A 22194-nucleotide genomic window follows, 5' to 3' on the forward strand; every position below is an offset into this window, starting at 1 on the left:
TAATGATATATGAAAATTTCTTGGAGAACAATGTTTTAATAAAAACAACATTCTCACTAAAATATGAAATGTGTAGCAGAAATATACCTGGATTGATGGTGAGATATATGTATATATAATTCATAATTTTAAAAATTAAAATATAGAAAATAAAACATTTTAATAAAATAGTAAATAAAATATTAAAAATGGAAAGATATGGGTCAAAAGAGATGGAGTTGCAATTATAAAGTACAAATCTAGAAATGTACAGCACAAGGACCACAAGAACTGTGATCAATAATGTTATATTGTATACTAGAAATTGCTAGGAGATTAGATTTTAAGTCTTCTTAACACATACACATACACACATGCATGCACACACAGAGAAAGATAACTGTGAGATGATGGCTATGTTAATTTGCCTGGCTGTAGTAATCACTTATATATGTGTGTGTGTGTGTGTGTGTGTGTGTGTGTGTGTGTGTATACACACACATCTATATATAGTGAAGTGATATATATATATAAACATCTTATTGTATACTGTAAGTACATATGATTTTTTTTTTTTTTTGTGATGGAGTTTCACTCTTGTTGCCCAGGCTGGAGTACAATGGCACCATCTCAGCTCACTGCAACCTCTGCCTCCTGGGTTCAAGTGATTCTCCTGCCTCAGCCTCCTGAATAGCTGGGATTACAGGCATGCACCACTACGCCCAGCTAATTTTTTTGTATTTTTGGTAGAGACAGGGTTTCTCCATGTTAGTCAGGCTGCTCTCGAACGCCTGACTTCAGGAGATCCACCTGCCTCGGCCTCCCGAAGTGCTGGAATTACAGGCGTGAGCCACCGTGCCAAGCCTAGTACATATGATTTTTAGAAGAAATTAATTAAGATATTTAAATAAAATACATAAGTATGTAATATGAAATGTATTTTGTAAAATCATTAAATACAGAATGTACCTATAATTGATAATTGTATCCAAACAAGTTGTGATATTGTACCCTTAGAATTAGAAGCTATAGCTGTAAAAATTTATAGATATTTATATATTTACACAGAGTTACTGAACTACAGAAGCTTTTTTCAACAAGGCTGAAGTTAAATACAAAAATACACCTCACTATGGCAAGAACACACTTGCTCTCTTTGCCCCATCATTGGTCACATTTTAGAAATATGTCAGCCTTTGAAAAGCTTCTTTGTATCTCACTGTAACTATCCTACGCTGTTATTAAGTGTATGAATCCTTTAAACCTTGTCTGTATTTTTTTCCCTCAAATCAAGTGGAAATCTTAAAGTATTCAATTAATGGAGCATCAGAAACTTCAGCATAGGCAGCTTTTAGAGATTTGCCATTATTAAAATCACGGCCTGCAAACTAAAAGATATTGCCATGTGTCCTCACAAAAGCAGAGTAGGGAGTGAACAAATTATATGATGAAGGCCCAATAGTAGGTACACAAAATTTAATTTCAAAATTGTATAATCTTTACTTAGAACAGCTATATCATGGAAATAATTTTTTAATGAGATTTCTGTATTTTACTGGATAAATTTTTATTCTGTAGCACAATAGAATGAAATTGAAAAGACTTGTTAATATTGCATCATCCACATTTGGTCAGACATTCAAAAAAATCATAAAGAGAGACAATTAATATGAAGAACTTGATCTTGTTAAAGTTTTCGTTAAAAACCTGTACTCTGAGTGGAAGCAAAAAGACAGTTGCTTTAAAAATATCGGGAATGAAATATTTATGCTTTCCAGTAAAAAAAAAAAAAAAAAAAAAAAAAAAGGCAAGAAAAGAATTGAGAATGTTTTCCTTTGGTAGGATTTGCTCTGAGCTTATCACTTACCCTTAGGTGTTTTCAAAAATTAAAATAGTGTGGTCTTCACAGAAGAGTCCATTGAAGATGTCAACAACTTCAAGTTGCACAAAACACAACATTAAGGAAGATTGACAAAAATTACCAATACCAAGTTCATATAGAAAACAAATACTTTTAGAGAAATACCGGGACAGAATTCAAAACATACAGCTATAAAACTCATCAAGGTATGTAAATATATGCCAAGAGCCAAGTCCACTTACTTTTTTTTTTTTTTTCTTTTTTGAGACGGAGCCTTATTCTGTCACCCAGGCTAGAGCACAATGCCACGATCTCGGCTCACTGCAAAGTCCGCCTCCTGAATTCAAGCAGTTCTCCTGTTTTAGCCTCCTGAGTAGCTGGGATCACAGGTGCCTGCCACCATACCCGGCTAATTTTTTTTTTTTTTTTTTTTTGAGACGGAGTTTCGCTTTTGTTACACAGGCTAGAGTGAAATGGCGCGATCTCGGCTCACCGCAACCTCCGCCTCCTGGGTTCAGGCAATTCTCCTGCCTCAGCCTCCCGAGTAGCTGGGACTGCAGGCACGCACCACCATGCCCAGCTAATTTTTGTATTTTTTTTTTAGTAGAGACGGGGTTTCACCATGTTGACCAGATGGTCTCGATCTCTTGACCTCGTGATCCACCCGTCTTGGCCTCCCAAAGTGCTGGGATTACAGGCGTGAGCCACCGCGCCCGACCAATTTTTGTATTTTTAGTAAAGACAGGGTTTCACTATCTTCACCAGGCTGGCCTTGAACTCCTGACCTTGTGATCTACCTACCTCAGCCTCCCAAAGTACTAGGATTACAGGCGTGAGCCACTTCACCCCGCCAACCGATTACATTTATACGACTTTTAAATGTCTATAAAATTAATATAAAGAATATAAAGAATATAAAGTTTTTATATTTTGTCTTAATTGTATATGGACTTTTATTTCTTCTTTTTTGAGGTAGGGTCTCTCTCTGTTACCCAGGCTGGAGGGCAGTGGCACAATCTCGGCTCACTGCAGCCATCACCACCTCAGTCTCCCAAGTAGCTGGGACCACAGGTGCAAGCCATACGAACTGGCTTGGACATTTTTTAAAGAAAGAATTTTAGTTTTGAAAATAGTTTCTGAATTAAGAGTGATTCTCTAGATCCATCATTATGAGAAAACCAGTTTGTTAGTCAATAAATAGACATTTCAAAATAATACAATTTTAATTATTTGTAGTACCCACTTTCACTCTCAGAAGAGTCTTGGTGTGAATGATAAATTATCTGGCTTTTTTTTTTTTTTTTTTTTTTTGAGACGGAGTTTCGCTCTTGTTACCCAGGCTGGAGTGCAATGGCACGATCTCGGCTCACCGCAACCTCCGCCTCCCGGCTTCAAGCAATTCTCCTGCGTCAGCCTCCTGAGTAGCTGGGAATACAGGCACACACCACCATGCCCAGCTAATTTTTTGTATTTCTAGTAGAGATGGGGTTTCACCATGTTGACCAGGATGGTCTCGATCTCCTGACCTCGTGATCCACCTGCCTCGGCCTCCCAAAGTGCTGGGATTACAGGCGTGAGCCACCACGCCCGGCCCAGCTATTTTATTTATTAATAGCTTTTGTGAATCTTTAGGTTTGAAACATGGTAGAATTCCAGATGTTGAGATGAGATGGAAAAGGCTTGGAAACCCAGCAGCTTAGCCCCGGGGGGCTTCCTTTGCTCCTCCAGCTTGATACTTTAGTTCCTGTTGTGCATTAGTGATTTTGAGCTACCGTGAAAGCTTTCTTAATTGAGTAGCTCCACTCTAACCTGGACAAGTCGTCTGTTCAGGACTGGTCCCCTGACTGTGGAGGCAATCACAATTTTTGCCAGGGAATTTTGGATTAAAGACAAGAAAGAGTACCGTCTCTCTTCAGTGGCTGAAGCTGTAGGATGCGATGCCTGAGCGCCCTGAACGATCTGTTTCTCAACTTTTGCACTTGAGAAGCAGAGCTGGCCGGTCTGCAAACAGAAAAGGAAGACAGCAGATGCAGAATGAAAATGGCATTTGTTTGATATCCTGAGTGTTTTTTTCCCAAGGCTCCCCTTCAGTTCCACCAGCCATTATGATATTATAAACATGTTTATAATAAATTCACCTTTTGCTATTGTAAATTGAAGTTTACTTGGTGTTGGCAACAGAGTTTTTTCTTCCCCATCTGAGTTTTAAGCAAATTAAGACATTGAAACAGGTGGAGGAAAGAGAATATTGGCTATATTTCTCCTCAGCTGATTGGATCACAGGACTTTACATCTATATCCTGCTCTCCCTCCCTCCCCTCCAGTCCAACCTTGGGGAATGGTGGGATCTGCATATCAAGCGTAGACTCTCAGCTGTCCCAGTGGAGAACATGGCAAGAAAGCCATTCCCAACTTGAAGGTCTTTTAGTAGGTCAGTTCTGCCTCATCCAGAAATATGGACCAGCAAGTAACTTGCTCCTCCTAAGGAGTACTGAGCTCCTAGGAGTCTCCGTAAAGGGCAGGGTGCAGGGTCATGAGAGTCACTCTAATGGAAATCTTTTAACAGATGAAAATACAAGGCCAGCAGCATGGAGGCATCTCACTGCAAGTGGTAAATGAAACCTGAACCTCGACTCTCCAGATTCCTGAATGCCCCACTCACTGTTGGTCCAACATTCAAATGGGCAGCTAGCGAAAGTGGGGCTGGGCACAGCCTCTTAACCAGCAAATTGTTTTCTGTTTACACATCTGCAGGCTCCCTCCCCATGTTTTGGCTGGGATCAATGCAGAAGCTTCCTTGGTTTGTCTCTAGCACCTCCCACCAGTGCCTAAGATTGCAGATGGGTGTTTCTCTGTGAACACCTAGCATGTACAAACCTTAATAACGTTACATTAAGATGCTTCAGCCTGGGAAGGATCTGCTTTGAGGGGACAGAGCAGATTTAGCTAATAGACATGGCAACTGGTGAGAAAAGTCACCTGCTTCAGTGCTTGCTCATTGTGGCATTCATGAAAACAGCTAGATGGGAGAATCGTTCTGAAAGTTAGTGAACAATAGGATAGCAGGGGAAATCTGAGTCTAACAATAAATCTTCATTGTTGCTCTTGGCAATCCAGAGTTTTTCACAGAGAGAGGCTAAAAGGCTAACTATATATTTAAAGACTGGCCCCCTTTCCTGGATATGTGTCTACTGTAAATGGCTTTGATTTTTCAACATGGGATGACTTTTTCCAGTTTTGCACATTTGAGTGCATGCACACTGCTGTTTGGAGTTTCAGATCTTTCTAAAAACTGATTCACACAGACACCTAACCTCTTTAACCCCTTTCTGCCACCTACCTTCTCTGTGAATACAGTGCTTGCAGCCTTTCAAAGACAGAGGCTTCAGAATTTGGCAGCAAGAAAAGTGATGGCTTCTAACACATTGACAGTGTGGTTAATGATAGCGGTTGCTTAAAACTCTGCCATGCCTAACTTTCCATCGTTAAGTGTGGTCACACTGGTGATATTTATGTAGGAACTGGGCACACAACTTAAAATTTTATGCTCACAACCTGTTTGGGGTTTGAGGTATTCTCTCCTACATATGTTTTATCTGTTCATAAAGAGGAAGCTTTTTTTTTTTTTTTTTTAAAGAAAAAGGCTGATGTTTAGCTCCTGTTGATTTGTAATGGCTGAAAAGGAGTTTGAAGCATGTTGCTTTTCATCTCCTTTCTGCTATTAATTTTTAGTACTTTCATTTATGTCTGCAAAAAGCCATTAAAAGTGAAAGTCCCCAGGTAAGAGTGTGTAATTGGCAGGCTGGGCTGGAAGGCAGGGGCGCACAGTGGTTTTAAGAGAATGCGAAGGGGAGACCGAGCTGTGCATTGTCAGTGGTAAAAGCTTTCAAGAGAGGCGGAAATCGTAATTTGAGCTTAATTTCTAAATGAGGCTCATTTTCCAGTGTCCCAGCCTGCCTCTCAGTGGCCTCCTGGCTCGTGGGTCAGACTGCTGACATGCGATGATGGCACACACAAGCCAGAGGGAGCAGAGGGACAAAGGAGAAGCAGAGAGCAGGGGAGAAAAACCTAGAGGTGTATAAGAATGTATTTGTAAACGTGTAGCCTGTTAAAACCTGACCACGCAAATAGGATGTGTGGCCAGAGCATATGCCCCGAGGGAGGAGAAAGTTTCTTTTTCTTCCCAATTTCAAAATGTTGGGTAAGCAAGTGGCGGAGAGTTCTGGGTTTTCATATGCACACAGAGAAAGGGAACCAGGTATGAAGTTTTATTAAAGTAAGGTATACTTTTATGTCTCACAATAAGTTATTAAGTTCCTCTACTTATTGTCTAGCACAGCAATATATATGCATATTCTAATGGGGAGTTTTTAAGTCTTTGAGGAGATAGAAGGCAAAAATGTGAAATGTCTTGGAAAGCAATTAAGTCAGTGATATAAACCATAAGAGTAGTGTGCACCAAGATGGGACTTTTCACCTGGCATGTAGGTGATCCCCATGTTGAGATCTAATATAGTGTTTTTGTTTTGTTTTGTTTTGTTTTTGAGACGGAGTTTCGCTCTTGTTAACCAGGCTGGAGTGCAATGGCGCGACCTCGGCTCACCGCAACCTCCGCCTCCTGGGTTCAGGCAATTCTTCTGCCTCAGCCTCTTGAGTAGCTGGGATTACAGGCATGCGCTGCCATGCCCAGCTAATGTTTTGTATTTTTAGTAGAGATTAGGTTTCACCATGTTGACCAGGATGGTCTCGATCTCTTGACCTCATGATCCACCTGCCTCGGCCTCCCAAAGTGCTGGGATTACAGGCTTGAGCCACTGCGCCCGGCCTGAGATCTAATATAGTTTCGAATACCACGTCTCTGAGGGGATCATCCCCCAACATGGATTCCTCTCATCAGAATCTTTCTTGAGGTCTTTGTCCTTATTTATTTTTTGTTACCATTGGAATCTATAAGGTGAGCAGATAATTCAGCAAGAAGCAAGCCACGAGTAAGTGAACACATGGGAACGGGGACCGAAGCAAAGGGCAGGATGCGGAGAGACCAGAGGGAGTCTGTGGATCAGCAGGAGATCTCCTTGGGGAGAGGGAGCAGAGCTGGCAGGTGGGGTGGAGGAGCTGCTGAAGCCCACCACCAGCGGAGGAAAGCGTGGGTGTGCCCATGGGTAGGGCACTGGCCCGAGGGGGGCATGGCAGGAATGAGACCCAAGTCTGAATTGGAGGCCCTGAAAGGTAACATTAGGAGACTGGTTCTGGTGGTCACTGAGAGCATGTATGTTCTCAGGCATGGGTTTGAGGAGATTCAGCACATGACAGGAGGACAGCCAGGCAGCCGCACGCAGGGCAGACTGGATTGGGAAGCTATCCCGCACTGAGGCGGGGAGAGAGTTTGAATCATAGTACTATCGTTGGAAAAGAGGGGGCACTGAGAAATCATGAAGACTTTCAGGGAAGAAACGACAGTATTTAGTGACAAATATAAAGGCAGGAGTCAGCAAACATTTTCTGTAAAGGGCCAGATAGTAAACACAGGGTTTTGTGGGCTGGCCTCCAGCTGATACTCTATTCGGCTCTGCCATGGTAGTGTGAAAGCAACCAGCGACAATACATCCATGCTTGCCTGTGGCTGTGTTTGCCCCAAGGGCCACAGTTTGCCAACCCCTGAGAAGAGGGATGAAAAAACATTTTTAACCTTAGAAAATCAAAGTAGTCATTAGGTAAAGGCTGTTAACCTCATAATCGCGATTTCCTTCACCCACTCCGAGTTGCTGAGAACACGTTCTTCCTGAGATGCTAAACTTCCAGCTTTTCCCAGGTTCTCCTGCCCCAGCCTTCCTTGGTGTGGAGCTCCAGGGTGGTAGTAGGTTTGTGTATGCAGATAGAGAAACGGAGTAAGTTACGAGAAGTGGCCCTCTGTCTGGTGAATGGCTCCTAGCTTACATCACCTAGCTGATGAAATTGTCGCGCAGAAATCCCAGTGAGCACACTGGGAAAGTGAGCTGTTCCTGGTAGGACAGAGTTGGCCCCTGTTTTTACGATTCCAGTGCAGCCCAGCAAATGAGAGGCAGACTTGTTGGGCACGGTGCAGGGAAATGGGTTCTTAAGGGTGAGGCGAGAGGTCCCAGCCACTTGTGAGTGGCTTGCTTTTCCAAGGAGCGGATGATGAGGGAGAAAAGTGTGTCCAGAGGGCACACGTCCATCTAGCTTGGCACCAGCACCCGAGAGCCGTGGAAGCTCAGCAGGCCGGCTGAGCGTCAGGACTGTGGTCTCTGCAGAAAGTGGGTGGTTTCTTTATGTGGATACCTGCTGGAGTGTGCTGTTTTTTGAAAAACAGGTTACTGGGAAGAACATTATCCACAACACAACATCTATATATACCAACACATAGCATATGCACACTCCTCTACATGTTTATATATACACATCGTTTCTGGTTTATTTTCCTCTTACTCAAAATACATTATGTCGCCCAATTTTGTTTTCTCATTTAATGTGGAGCTCTTTATGGTGGTGTTAACTGTAATTTTAGCTTTGCATTCTGTGAGGCCCACCAGTGTTGGGCTGGGGATGAAGGAGAGTGTCATCTGGATAGATGGCAAGAAGGCAGTACTGCTAGATTTTTATAGGACAACCAAAGGCCAGGGTGTGGAGGGTTTTTTGGTTGGTTTGTTTGTTTTTTTGCTCCCTTTTCTGCTTAAAGACTTTGCCTCATTAAAAAAATTTTTTTTTTAGTGATTCTGTGGCTATCTGTAGAGTGAAACGTCATTTTTCCCCAGGGGTGGCAGATGAGTTAGCGGACTCCTTAGGGGAGACTCTGCCTGGTCCCTTTGCCCTATCCCTGCAGGACGCCACCCCGGCCTGCCTCCTTCCAGGGAACTCTGTCAGAGCTGCGGAGCTGAAGCAGCCTCCCCCTTCAGACCTCAGAGAACATTTCTCTGACTCTTTCTTCTGTCCCAGCCTGGCCTGTCTTTCCCTGTAGTTTAAGCTCCCCATGGTCTTGCACATGGTGGGCACGAGGTGCCTGCTGAGCACATGAGAGGGTTGTGAGCTGTTTGAGTGTGAAGCCCGTGTCACACTCATCTTTGCAGCCCCTGTGCCTAGAGAGCTAGCACACTATCCAGTGTTGGCCGAGTGAGAAGCGAGTAGGTGAGTGGTGAAACAGTGATGAGCTTGACCCCACATGTAGCAGACTGGGTTCCCAGCCTTGTTTCTGAGCCCCACTCACCCCCATCTGGTCTTCTTGTCCTTTCAGCGATTCAATGTCAGAGGAGCTGAACTTGGGAAGGTAACGAGCCAATGGGAGATGAGCTGATATTTATTGATGGCGGGGCAGATGCCTAGGAGTGCCCATCTGTGCTGGGCTTTGCTGGTATGCAGAGGTGGAACCCACCAGTGGGCCTGATGTGGGATCTCCTCCTCTCCCTCCCTCCCTCAACAGGGTGTGGGAGGGCCTGAGGATCGAAGCCGGAGTTGTCTCTGAGCTCAGAGGGGACCGAGCTTCCCTTCTCTCTCAAGATACAGGAGGGAGAATGAGAGGCCAGATGGTACAAGTGTCCCGCACTCTAACCCCAGATTGGTCCAACTTTTAGTCAAACCAGCACATGAGAGGAACAGTAGAGGGACAGAAGCAAGAACATGATAGATGCTGAGACAAGATTTTGTACATGAGAAGGTATTTAAGAGATCTTGAAATTTTCCTACAGGAGAAAAAGAGAAAATGAGGAGAAGGAAAGCGTTTGTGCTGTGAGAACTAACCTATAAATTATACTTAAATAACTTCCTGAATAAGTATAAATCATGCAGTTACATAAAATCATTTTGATTTCATTATGTTCATATTAATACATTTTAATTTTCAGGTGCACATGCCTAAAGGCGCAAGGGTCTTAAACACACAATAATCAAAAAAGCTAATTAATCACAAATGAGCAAGTTTCCCAAATAATTTTAGAACAGTTACAATTAAGAAACTGTGCACAAAGTAGAATAAAAATACACAAGCAGACAAGAAACTTCATTACAAGGCATAAAAACCAAAGAGAAAAACAGAAGAGTCTCATTTCCTAAGCCAGGTAATGCCTCTAAATGTATTCGGGGGGATAACAGAGGAAAAGGGTCATTTCAGAGACCTCTGGCCCTAACCATGCCGTTTCTCTGTTTTCCTTATTAATCTGGTGAATCCTGACTCATGCCTCTCTTATATTAATGATTTCTTCTAGCTTTGAGGGATCTGGAAGTCTCATAAGCACCCCTCTTATTTCTGAGTGGCTGCTAAGAACTGTAAATAGAATAAAGACAGGTGCAGGGGTTGATAAGATGATACAAGACACCTCTTTCCATGTGTACACATTCATTAATCAGAACTTTTTGCATATAAAGGTTCAATAAGTTTTAGATCCATCTCAATAAACATTTAAGCCCTCTTTTCTCTTTTGCAAGTAAATTGTAGGAACTTCAGCCCAGTGCTTTGCTATAGTCAGAATGTGCTTTATCTGTGGCATTTTCTGGCTTACCCTCCCAGTAAATGCAACCACAAAAGATAAGAATGGGATGTTAGTCCGCACTATTTTACTTCCAAGAATCAGAAACCCAACTAAAGCAAAAAGAAAAGGATTTCATTTGCTCACATAATAGGAGTTCCAAGGGGTGGGTTTGCTTCTGATACAACTGAATTCAGGCCACACAGCTAATTAGAGGGAGAGCCAGTACAAGAATTTCCTTCAGGTCCTTTGACTCCCAGGGCAATTCTGTTTCCATTACCTAGAGTTACCTTTATGCTACCTCAATCAATAGCAGCTGAATTAAAAACAAAACGAAACAAGAAGGGCATGCGTTCTCCTTGGGCTCACTAATAATTTATTCTGATTTTACCTCTCAAGACTTACATTGTTCATGTTCCTGAAGGAAATTAGCAAAGGCTTTTGGGTGTCTTCATCAAGGAGCAAATCATTGCTTTCTACCTACTTGTATTCCACGTTACATCCTAAGCTAAGGTAGATGATCTGCCTGTCAATCATTTGTCCATCCATGTATTCTGAAAACATTATTCAGCATTTCCTAGGTTACAGATGCTGTGCTAGGTACTCCAGATGCAAATGTGATGAAGACATTGACAACTGGGAGATAAAGGGCGATTCAAGCAGAAGGCCTAGTAAGTGTCAAAATACACTCATGTGTTCATTCGTTTCAGCCAAAAATACACATTAAGCACAAAGTGGGTGACAGGAACTATGTATGCTAGGTGTCATTAGTAGGCATAAAAAAAGTAGAACATAGGTGGGGAACTGCAAATAGTGGCAGTGACGGCAGAAGCACAGGGCACACGTGGGAGGATATGGGAGCGAGGGAGAAAAGTCAGCCGAGGTGCAGCTGTCAGACACATTGAGGACCCTGGATAGGTTTGACGCAAGAAAGTGTCATGGTCCGGTTTTCGTTCTAGGCACTCCAGTGGCAGGTGTGTGGTTGGGTTGGAAAAGGGTTGACTGCAGCTGGAAAGCCTGATGGAGGCTGTGGGAATATTTCCTGGGGGAGAGGGTAGATGGCACGAGGTGGTGGCGATTGGGATGGAGAGAAGCTCGATTCGAGAGAGAATCCAGAGGTCAAAATCAGCAAGTCCTAGTAATTCATTTAATGTGACAGGTGAGGGAGGGAATGGAGTTCAGACAGTCAGGAACGTTGGTGAACAGGGAGGTCATTACCTGAGACTGGAACTCTGGGGAAAGGAGCAGAGTTGTATTTGTGCTGTATCTACATTAGCAAGAGCAGTGCCCGAAACATAGGGGGTGCTCAGTAAATATTTTTGAGTGATTACCTGAATATTACAAAAAAGACCATACCAGGAAGTACTGGCAAGGAAAGTCATCCTAATTCACAAGGCCATGGGAGGCCTTCTGAAGAAGTGATATCGAGCCAAAGGTTGAGAATGATTTGGAGTCCATCAGGGAAAACAGAGAAGTTTGCGTTGTTTGTGTTCAACTCGGAAATCCCATCCAGGGCGCATCTGTCTTTTCATTCTGGGTGCTGCGTCCACCTTTTCCCACTCCTGGCATTGCCCCGTGGCCTTCTGTTCCTGAGCCTCTTCTGTGCGTTCAGGGAGGCAGCATGTTGGCCAGGGTGATAACGATGATAACGTCATAGTAACTGCTGTTTATGAAGCGTGTAGTTTCCTGCTAAGTGTGCACTTAGGCCCTAGTCAGGGTCCTGCTAGGTTCCTGGGGTGGGGAAGGCTTTCTAGACCATTATAAATCACAAGATTCAAGAAAAGATGACTTCATGAGGGTTGTTTTTTTTTTTCAACTATCGATCCAGCCAAATGCACTGTTTTATCTCTTCATTGGGGATTTTTGTTCTCCCATGGTATACAGAAGGTTTGAGGATACTTAAGGAAAATATACAGTGCAGTAAAATAGGAAAAAAATTGAAAATTAACCTAAAAATCAGCACACATATGTATGATGAAGGGAATCTAGGAATGTGCCAGATGTGTTGTAGTTAAAAAAAAATTCTGTGTATTACAGATCACAAATATGCAGCCAAACCCTTAAATGAAACATAAGTAATCTGCCAACCACCTAGTTAAAACAAGTTTTATGAATTATAATGAAATTCTTTCCAAGTACACATTTCTAATGAAAGGAAATGTACTTTAGAGGAACATTTAAAAGACAAAATTCTTGATCATCTCAGAAATGTGGGTAGCCTCATCTTACACAGTCATTCTGTAATAGTAATTGGAACTTGCCTAATTTCATTTATTATTTAGAGAGGCTTGGCTGCATTTAAAAGTCTAAACATCCATAAAAATCTGTTCCAAACGTCTAAAAGTTTTTCGATATGAATTTAAAGTTAGGACATTCTGGGCTTAGGGAATTCACCCCACAATTGGCTGAACTGTTCTTGCTGAAACACAAAGTAATCATGCTTATAGTTTGTAAAACAGCTATTGCTGTGAGTAGCTCTACCTGGTGAAGAGTATCTTCTCTGAAATTATCAACTCCCTTTCCAAATGTTTTGCTACAGTGTTATACTGACATCACTATGGGTACAGTCATGAGATTTGAGGATACTTTGAAGAGATTCAAATTGTACATTCTTAATCTTCCCCCAAAATGACATCTGTGGCTTTTTTCTTCTTTCTTCCGTTTTTTTAAGCGATGGAGTCACACTCTGTTGCCTAGGCTGGAGTGCAGTGGCATGAACATGGCTCACTGCAGCCTCAACCTTCTGGGCTCAAGTGATCATCTTGCTTCTTCCAAGAAGCTGGGAGTACAGGTGCATGCCACACCTGGCTAAGTATGTGGATTTTTTTTTTTTTTTTTTTTTCAAGAAATGGGGTCTTACTGTTGCCGAGACTGCTCTTGAACTCCTGGCCTCACGTGGTCCTCTACTTCAGCCTCCTGAGTAACTGGGATTACAGAGACAAGTCTTCAAGCGAAATTCTCTCTGTGGCTTTTAATTAAAGATGGACAGATTGTAATATGTGTGGAGATAGGGAAATAATAGCAAATAGTAAAATTGAAAGAGGTACATTTGACAGTACTAGTAAAAACTTTTTTGTAGTTTTGGAAATAAGATGACACTTGCTACTCAGGGATGAAAACGAAGCTTACTTGAAGTTCCATGAAACTATCGCCAATAGGAATTTCTCATGGAGTATGATTACCATGTAAAAAAAAAACCTAGGTCCTAGACTGAGGCGGTGACTATGGTATAGTCCTTTCATGGGAATATTGCCTGTTTTAGAAAAAGTTATTAGCGCTTGAAACCTGATTCAGCATTTTTTTTTTTTTTTTTTTTTTTTTTTTTTGAGACAGAGTCTCTCTCTGTCACCCAGGCTGGAGTGCAGTGATGTGATCTCAGCTCACTACAACTTCCATATCCTGGTTCAAGCATTTCTTGTGCCTCAGCCTCCCAAGTAGCTGGGATTATAGATGTCCACCACCATGCCCAACTAATTTTTGTATTTTTAGTAGAGAGGGGGTTTTGCCATGTTAGCCAGGCTCGTCTTGAACTCCTGGTTTCAAGTGATCCGCTTGCCTTGGCCTCCCAAAGTGCTGGAATTACAGGCATGAGTCACTGTGCCTGGCCTAGCATTTGATTTTGACCATGTGTTTTTTACCTTGATAATTTTATAGGACTTTGATCAGATTTTATACCTGATACATCTTAAATTTAATATATGATTTAGCATGTCACTTTAAAATAAAAAATAGAAAAATATTTTAAGTAGGTTTATGTTTAGTAATTTAGGGTCATATTAATTACATTTGTTACAGTACTCAACTTCAAGATGCACAGCCCTATGTATGTAATTTAGCCTGCTGTCGGTGTCAGGGTAATTAAGCATGAGCTACCGCAACAGAAAAGACATCTCAAAATCTCAGTCACTTAGCACAACAAGGTCATGTCTTGTTCTTGAAATGCTCTGAGTCTGCAGCGGTTGACCCCTCCATGTGGTAACTCAGCATAGCCAGCCAGGCCCCTTCCAGACTGTGGCAGTATCAGCCCATTGCTAGTTTTGGGGTCAGGGAACAAAAGCCTGGAATCGTCACACCAGCTCTTAAATGCCTCTGCCCTGAAGGGATACGTGTCACTTTCACACATACTTTATTGGCTAGACTGAGTCTAGCCAATTGGACCATAGTGGGCCGATTGGACCATAGAGGGACCAGAAAGTGTAGCACAAGGAACATTTGTTGAACAGTATGTCCTCTGCCATTTCATCATGGAAGGAACTGACAGCAACAGTAACAGCCACAACAACCAAAAGGGTTTGCAATAGTATAGGTTTTCTCTAATTTGTAAATGGCTTTTAATTATACTTGTTATTTGATTAATGTGCCTAGTTGACACAGCCACAGATGCAGAGTGGTGTAACGAAAGCTGTAGGGACCTAGGGACCTGGGCACCTTTATGACTATGGTGCTATTCTGTATTAGCTAATTTTGCAAATTTGTGTTTGTCACTTAAACTCTTTCACCTATTTTCTGCTCATTTGTAAAATAACTAGATCATGCCTAAGATCCCTTATAACGCCAAAGTTTTAAAATTTCTTTATTCAACTCAAGCTATAATGTTAGAATAGGTATAATGTTATAAGGAAGCACTACATTGAAAGAGAATCTATAAAAGAGCTAGAACCTATAAAAGAGCTGTGTATATAAATATAAAATACAAAGTTATATTGCAGATATACACAGCTCTTTTATAGATTAATTTATTACACTTTAGGTTCTGGGGTACATGTGCAGATTATGCAGAACTGTTGCATAGGTACATGCATGGCAATTTGGTTTGCTGCCTCCACCCCCCGGTCATATATCTGGCATTTCTCCCCATGTTATCCCTCCCCAACCTCCCTACCCCAACCCATCCCTCCCTTATTCCCCCACAGCAGACCCCAGTGTGTGATGCTCCCCTCCCTGGGTCCATGTGTTCTCATTGTTCAACACCCACCTATGAGTGAGAACGTGCGGTGTTTGAGTCCTTGTAAATTGTTTTAGTTCTTCATAGATTCTGCATAAGAGCCCTGATGGGTAGATGGCAAAAATTTTTTTGCATTCTGTTGGTTGCTGGTTCACTCTAATGGTTGTTTCTTTTGCTGTACAGAAGCTCTGGAGTTTAATTAGATCCCATTTGTCTACTTTGACTTTTGTTGCCATTGCTTTTGGTGTTTTAGTCATGGAGTTCTTGCCTATGCCTATGTCCTGAATGGGTTTGCCTAGGTTTTCTTCTAGAGTTTTTATAGTGTTATGTTTTATGTTTAAATCTTTAATCCATGTAGAGTTAATTTTAGTGTAAGGTGTCAGGAAGGGACCCAGTTTCTGCTTTCTGCACGTAGCCAGTTTTCCCAACACCATTTGTTAAACAGGGAATCCTTTCCCCATTGCTTGTTTCTGTCAGCTTTGTCAAAGATCAGATGGTTGTAGATGTGTGGCATTGTCTCTCAGACCTCTGTTCTGTTCCATTGGTTTATATCTCTGTTTTGGTACCATTACCATGCTGTTTTGATTATTGTAGTCTTATAGTATACTTTGAAGTCAGGTAGCATGATGCCTCCAGCTTTTTTCTTTTGACTTAGGATTGTCTTGGCTATGCGGGCTCTTTCTTGGTTCCATATAAAATTTAAGGTGTTTTTTTTCAGTTCTGTGAAGAGAGTCATAGGTAGTTTGATGGGTATAGCATTGAATCTATAAATTACTTTGGGCAGTATGACCATTTTCACAATATTGATAAAGGTGATCTCCCCTTTATCGTTTTTTATTGAATCTTTTTAATTTGTTTTTCTTTTCTTTTTTATTAATCTGTCTGGCCATCTGTCTGTTTTGTTATCTTTTCAAAAAATTACCTCGTGGATTTATTGATTTTTTTCAAGGGTTTTTTGTGTCTCTATCTCCTTCAGTTCTGCTCTGATCTTAGTTATTTCTTATCTTCTGCTAGCTTTTGAGTTTTTTGATCTTGCTCTTCTAGCTCTTTCAATTTTGATGATAGGGTGTCGATTTAGATGTTTCCTCGTTTCTCGTGTGGGCATTTATTGCTATAAATTTCCTTCTAGATACTGCTTTAAATGTGTCCCAGAGATTCTGGTATGTTCTGTGTTCATTCTTGTTGGTTGTGAAGACATCTTTATTTCTACCTTCATTTCATTGTTTATCCAATCTACATTCAAGAGCCAGTTGTTCAGTTTCCATGAGGTTGTGCATTTCTGAGTGAGTTTCCTAATCCTGAGTTCTAATTTGATTGTTCTGTGTTCTGAGAGACTGTTTGTTATGATTTCCATTCTTTTGTATTTGCTGAGGAGTGCTTTACTTTCAATTAGATGGTCAATTTTAGAGTAGGTGCAATGTGGTGCTGAGAAGAATGTATATTCTTTGGATTTGGGGTGGAGAGTTCTGCAGATGTCTATTAGGTTCACTTGGTCCAGATCTGAGTCAAATCCTGGATATCCTTGTTAATGTTCTGTGTCATCATGTGTCTAATATTGATAGTGGAGTGTTAAAGTCTCCTACTATTATTGTGTGGGAGTCTAAGTCTCTTTGTAGGTCATTAAGAACTTGCTTCATGTATCTGGGTGCTCCTGTATTGGGTGCGTATATACTTAGGATCGTTAGCTCCTTTTGTTGCATTGATCCTTTTACCATTATGTAATCCCCTTCTTTGTCTCTTTTGATCTTTGTTGGTTTAAAGTCTGTTTTATTGGAGACTAGGATTGCAACTCCTGCTTTTTTTTTTTTTTTTTTTTTCTCTCCATTTGCTTGGTAAGTCTTCTTCCATCCCTTTATTTTGAGCCTATGTGTGTCCTTACAGGTGAGATGGGTTTCCACGATACAGCACACTGATGGGTTTTGGCTTTTTATCCAGTTTGCCAGTCTGTGTCTTTTGATTGGGGCATTCAGCCCATTTACATTTAAGATTAATATCATTATGTGTGAATTTGATCCTGCCATTTTGATGCTAGCTGGTGGTTTTGCCCATTAGTTTACGCAGTTTCTACATTGTTTTGATGGTCTTTACCATTTGGTCCATTTTTGGAGTGGCTGGTACTGGTTATTCCTTTCTATTTTTAGTGCTTCTTTCAGGAGCTTTTGTAAGGCAGGCCTGGTGGTTATGAAATCTCTCAGTAATTGCTTCTTCATAAAGTGTTTTATTTCTCCTTCAGTTATGAAGCTTAGTTTGGCTGGATATGAAATTCTAGGTTGAAAGTTCTTTTCTTTAAGGATGTTGAATATTGGCCTCCACTGTCTTCTGGCTTGTAGGGTTTCTGCCAAGAGATCCGCTGTAAGTCTGATGGGCTTCCCTTTGTGGGTAACCTGACCTTTCTCTCTGGCTGCCCTTAGCATTTTTTCCTTTATTTCAACCCTGGTGAATGTGATGATTATGTGCCTTGGGGTTGCTCTTCTTGAGGAATATCTTTGTGGTGTTCTCTGTATTTCCTGTACTTGAATGGTGGCCTGCCTTGCTAGGTTGGGGAAGTTCTCCTGGATAATATCCTGAAGAGTGTTTTCCAGCTTGGATTCATTCTCTCTGTCACATTCAGGTACACCTATCAAACATACATTCGGTCTTTTCACATAATCCCATATTTCTTGCAGGCTTTTTTCATTTCTTTTGACTCTTTTTTCTTTAATCTTGCCTTCTTGTTTTATTTTATTGAGTTGATCTTCAATCTCTGATATCCTTTCTTCTGCATGGTCAATTCATCTGTTGAAACTTGTGTATGGTTTGTGAAGTTCTTGTGTTTTTCAGCTCCATTGAGTCATTTGTATTCTTCTCTAAGCTGTTTATTCCCATTAGCATTTTGTCAAACCTTTTTTCAAAGTTCTTCATTTCTTTGCGTTGGGTTGTTCTTTTAGCTCAGAGAAGTTTGTTATACTCACCTTCTGAAGCCTGTTTTTGTCAATTCATTAGACTCATTCTCCATCCGCTTTGTTGCCTTGCTGATAGGGAGTTGTGATCCCTTGGAGGAGGAGAGGCGTTCTGGTTTTTGGTGTTTTCATCCTTTTTGCATTGGTTTCTTCCCATTTTTGTGGATTTGTCTACCTGTGGTCTTTGTAGTTGGTGGCTTTCAGATGGAGTCTGAGTGGACATCCTTTTTGTTGATGTTGAAGTTATTTCTTTCTATTTTTTAGTTTTCCTTCTAAAAGCTGTAAGACTGCTGAAGGTCCACTCCAGACCCTGCTTGCCTGGTTATCACCTGCGATGGCTGCAGAACAGTAAGGGTTGCTGCCAGTTTCTTCTTCTGTTATCTTTGTCCCAGAAGGATACTGCCAGATGTCAGCCTGAGCTCTCCTTTATGAGGTGTCTCTTTAGATATATGGGGGTCTGCGAGCTGCTTGAGGAGACAGTCTGTCCCTTGTCAGAGCTCAAGTGCTGAGCTGGGAGCTCCATTCTTTCATTCAGAGCTGCTGGGCAGGTATGTTTATGTCTGCTGCAGTGGAACTCATAACTGCCTTTTTTCCCAGGTACTTTGTGGAAGGTAGGGCTTCATTTATAAGTTCCTGACATGTTGCTGCCTTTTTTCAGAGATGCCCTGCCCAGCAAGGAGGCAGCCTAGTCACAGTCTGCCAGCAGAGGCATTGCTGAGCTGCCGTGGGCTCTGCCCAGCTGCTGTGTCAACCTCCTTGTGGTTTTGTTTATGGAGGTACAGTTAGAACTGCCTTGGTAATGGCAGTCTGCCTTGGTAATGGCAGTCTGCCTCAGTAATGACGGACTGCCTTCGTAATGGCAGATGCCCTTTCCCCTCACAGAGCTGGACCATTCTGGTTCTAGCTGCACTTGCTGTGAAACTCTCAATCCAGAGAATTTCAGATTGCTGGTCTTTGTGGGGGTGGGACCCACTGAGCCAGATCCCCTGGCTCCCTGTTTCAGCCTCTTTTTTTTCAGTTGAATGGGTGGCTCTGTCTCCCAGGCGTTCCAGGCGTCAGTTGAAATGGCCGCCCAGATTTGTGTGAGTTTTTGTGGGGGGACCCGCTGTGTTGGCTGAAACCACCGTACTAGAAACTCATGGGGCTTTTCAGCCCGGGAGTCTCCTGGTCTGTGGGCAGTAAAAACTTGTTTGGAAATGCAGTGATCACCCACCCTCTGTGTTGTTCTCACTGGGAACTGCACTCCAGGGCTGTTCCTATTCGGCCATCTTGGATCAATACCATAACTTTGCATTTTTTAATTAACCAAGGATATAATATATTTACTTGGGAACCCCGCAATTTACACTTTCCATTCCAGCTTCAGTGGTGCATCTGCTACTCTGAATCCTGTGAATTCAACGAACATGTATCTGTCTGCTGCTGTGTACAAGCATTTTGCACGATGCTTGGGGTATAAAAATGAGTATATCTGGTAGCATATTGTTCTGGAGAAACCAATATTCTAGGGACAGAAGTTTAGACAGAAGCATTCATTGTGCTTTGGGAGGTACTGTGATGGGGTGGAATATGAGCATGAATGGAATAAGAGTGTCTGTTCTTGGCACTTTTTGGGAGATGGGAAGGGCTATCTGAGCTGAATTTCAAAGAAAGATGTGAGTAAGTTTGGAAAAAAGAACAAAGGCGTGAAAAAGCACAGTCTACGAAGAAGGACATCAAGCATTTTATTAGTGCTGGAACTGCACTGTCCATAGCCACTGGCCACATGTGGCTAGTGAACACTTGAAATATGGCTTGTTCAAACAGATATTTGCTTTACATATAAAATATATACTGAGGGCCAGGCATGGTGGCTTATGCCTGTAATCCTAGCACTTTGGGAGGCCAAGGCAGGTGGATCACTTGAGTTCAGAAGTTTGCAACCAGCCTGGGCAGTATGGTGAAAGCCTGTCTCTACTAAAAATGCAAAAACTAGCCTGGCATGGTGGTGCATGCTTGTAATCCCAGCTCCTCAGGAGGCTGAGGTGGGAGAATCACTTGAACCCAGGAGGCAGAGGTTCCAGTGAGCCAAGATTGCACCACTGCACTCCAGCCTGGGAGACAGAGTGAGACTCCGTCTCAAATAAAAAAAAAAAAAGAATGTATACACACACACACTGGATTTCAAAGCCTTCGTTCAAAAAAAGGAATGTAAAATATCTCATAATTTTCCAAATTAAATACATGGTAAAATGAGTATTTTATATTAGGGAAAATAAAACATATTAATAAAATCAACTTCACTGGTTTCTTTTCACTTTCTAAATGTAACTAGAAAATTTTAAAATTTTCCTATACAAGTTGCATTATAGCATAGCCCAGCCCAATAGAAATAGAATGTAAGTGCCCACCTTGGGCTGGGCTGTGCTAGAGCGTAACTCGTACAGGATGATATGGTAGGAGTTGATGGTGCAGAGGTGGCAGAAATCAAGGTGTGGGGAGTCTTGGGTGCTGTTCTCCAAGCAGATTCAGAATAAGGTGTTTAAAGTGGTGAATTTTAAATATGAGAGACATGAGATCATGTTTGCACTTTAGTTAGCTCTAGGCTGGGTGGGTAATGGTTCACCAGGCTCTACAACAGAGGCTGGAATACTCGGCAGAAGGCTGCTGCTGTATCCAAGGAGCAAATATGAGGGGTTGCATGAGGGCATTGGCTATAACTATGATGATCAGGATTTGAAATTTGAAACAAGTAGTCAAATGTGAGTCTTGGATTTCTGTTTTGGGTGACAGGTGGGTAGTTGTGTCACAAAACTGAGATTTAGCATTTCAGAGAAGTAGACTATGTATTGGGAAGAATAAACAGTGAGTTCCGTTTTGGAAATGTTGATGTAACTTGGATGTGGCATATTCAAAAGAGGTTACGGTAGATGAGTGAAGTTTTGGAAGGATGTCAGACCTAGAGAAATATATCTGGAAGTGATCAGGTGGTGGCTGAAACAGTGAAATTCTATGAGATTATAGAATGAGAAGTATAGGAAACAGAAATAGTTGCTGGAAGAACATGAACTTTTAAGGAAGGACAAGAGGAAAATATAGGAATGTATATGACTGTAATTGATTACTTATATTTAAAAACCCGTAATTGATTCCATCAAGGATCATTAATTTTTATTGTAATTAATGTTAAAGGTATAATGTTTCTGTTATTAATAATGTGAGTGTTGGCATCAAGCAAGAAGTATTTTTTGATAATTCATATTTTAAATAATTGTATAACATTGGTAACTAATAATTTCTAATGCAATTTATTTCTTCTTTTGTTAATATTAGCAGCAAAACTAATTCCTTATGAAATCTGAGAATTTCTGAAGCAAACAGAAGCTTTGTACTGGTTACAGTAGCAGCACTTGCAATTTTGTTGGATGTTTAGAAGATTTTCAAATTAGTGTGAACTGATATCACATGAGGGTTTTAAGGAGCCATTTTGCACAAAGTAAGAGTGATGATTTTGTCATAAAAATTTTAACTCTAAAATATCGATACAATACATGATATGGTGTATAACATACAAAATTCTAGATAGAATGCAAAATTGTGGTTGGAAAATTTTCCCAAAAGCTCTGACAGAGTGGTGACCAGGCTCTAGCCTTGAGTATATGAGCTATGGTTCGTCTGCGCAAACCCAAAGAAGGATGTTGGTTCCAGTGTCAGAGCAGAAACTTGCAGTAAGATAGATTGGCTTTAGAAAGCAGCTTTGGCATCAGAGTCTAGGGGCTCTTATCAATGTCAGTGAAAGTAATTTAATAGAATGGTGTGGTAGAAGCCAGATTGCAGCTGCATTTAATTGCATTGAAGAGTAAATGAGAGTTGAGGGAGTGGAAACCATGAGTCTCGATTAGTCTTTCAAGGAGCTTGTCCAGAAACCAGGAAGTAGAGTATGCTAGAAGGGGTACTGGTCAAGGCAGGTTTTATTGTGATGGGAGAGTTTTAAACATGTAGGTTGGTTGAAGA

General features: G+C 41.5%; 1 protein-coding gene and 1 long non-coding RNA gene across 8 annotated transcripts in view; both read left to right on the forward strand.

The window, feature by feature from the left end:
- LOC141584387 (uncharacterized) overlaps nucleotides 1-20345 on the forward strand; it is a 68067-nt gene extending 47722 nt beyond the window's left edge. Inside the window, exon 2 of the long non-coding RNA XR_012517420.1 lies at nucleotides 1-20345. This exon is cut by the window's left edge and continues 40224 nt beyond it. This is a non-coding gene — a long non-coding RNA (uncharacterized LOC141584387).
- FARS2 (phenylalanyl-tRNA synthetase 2, mitochondrial) overlaps nucleotides 1-22194 on the forward strand; it is a 529294-nt gene that overhangs the window by 249984 nt on the left and 257116 nt on the right. The gene's annotated exons all lie outside the window — the stretch shown is intronic.

Source organism: Saimiri boliviensis, chromosome 4 (assembly GCF_048565385.1).
Source record: "Saimiri boliviensis isolate mSaiBol1 chromosome 4, mSaiBol1.pri, whole genome shotgun sequence".
NCBI classification, from domain to species: domain Eukaryota; kingdom Metazoa; phylum Chordata; class Mammalia; order Primates; family Cebidae; genus Saimiri; species Saimiri boliviensis.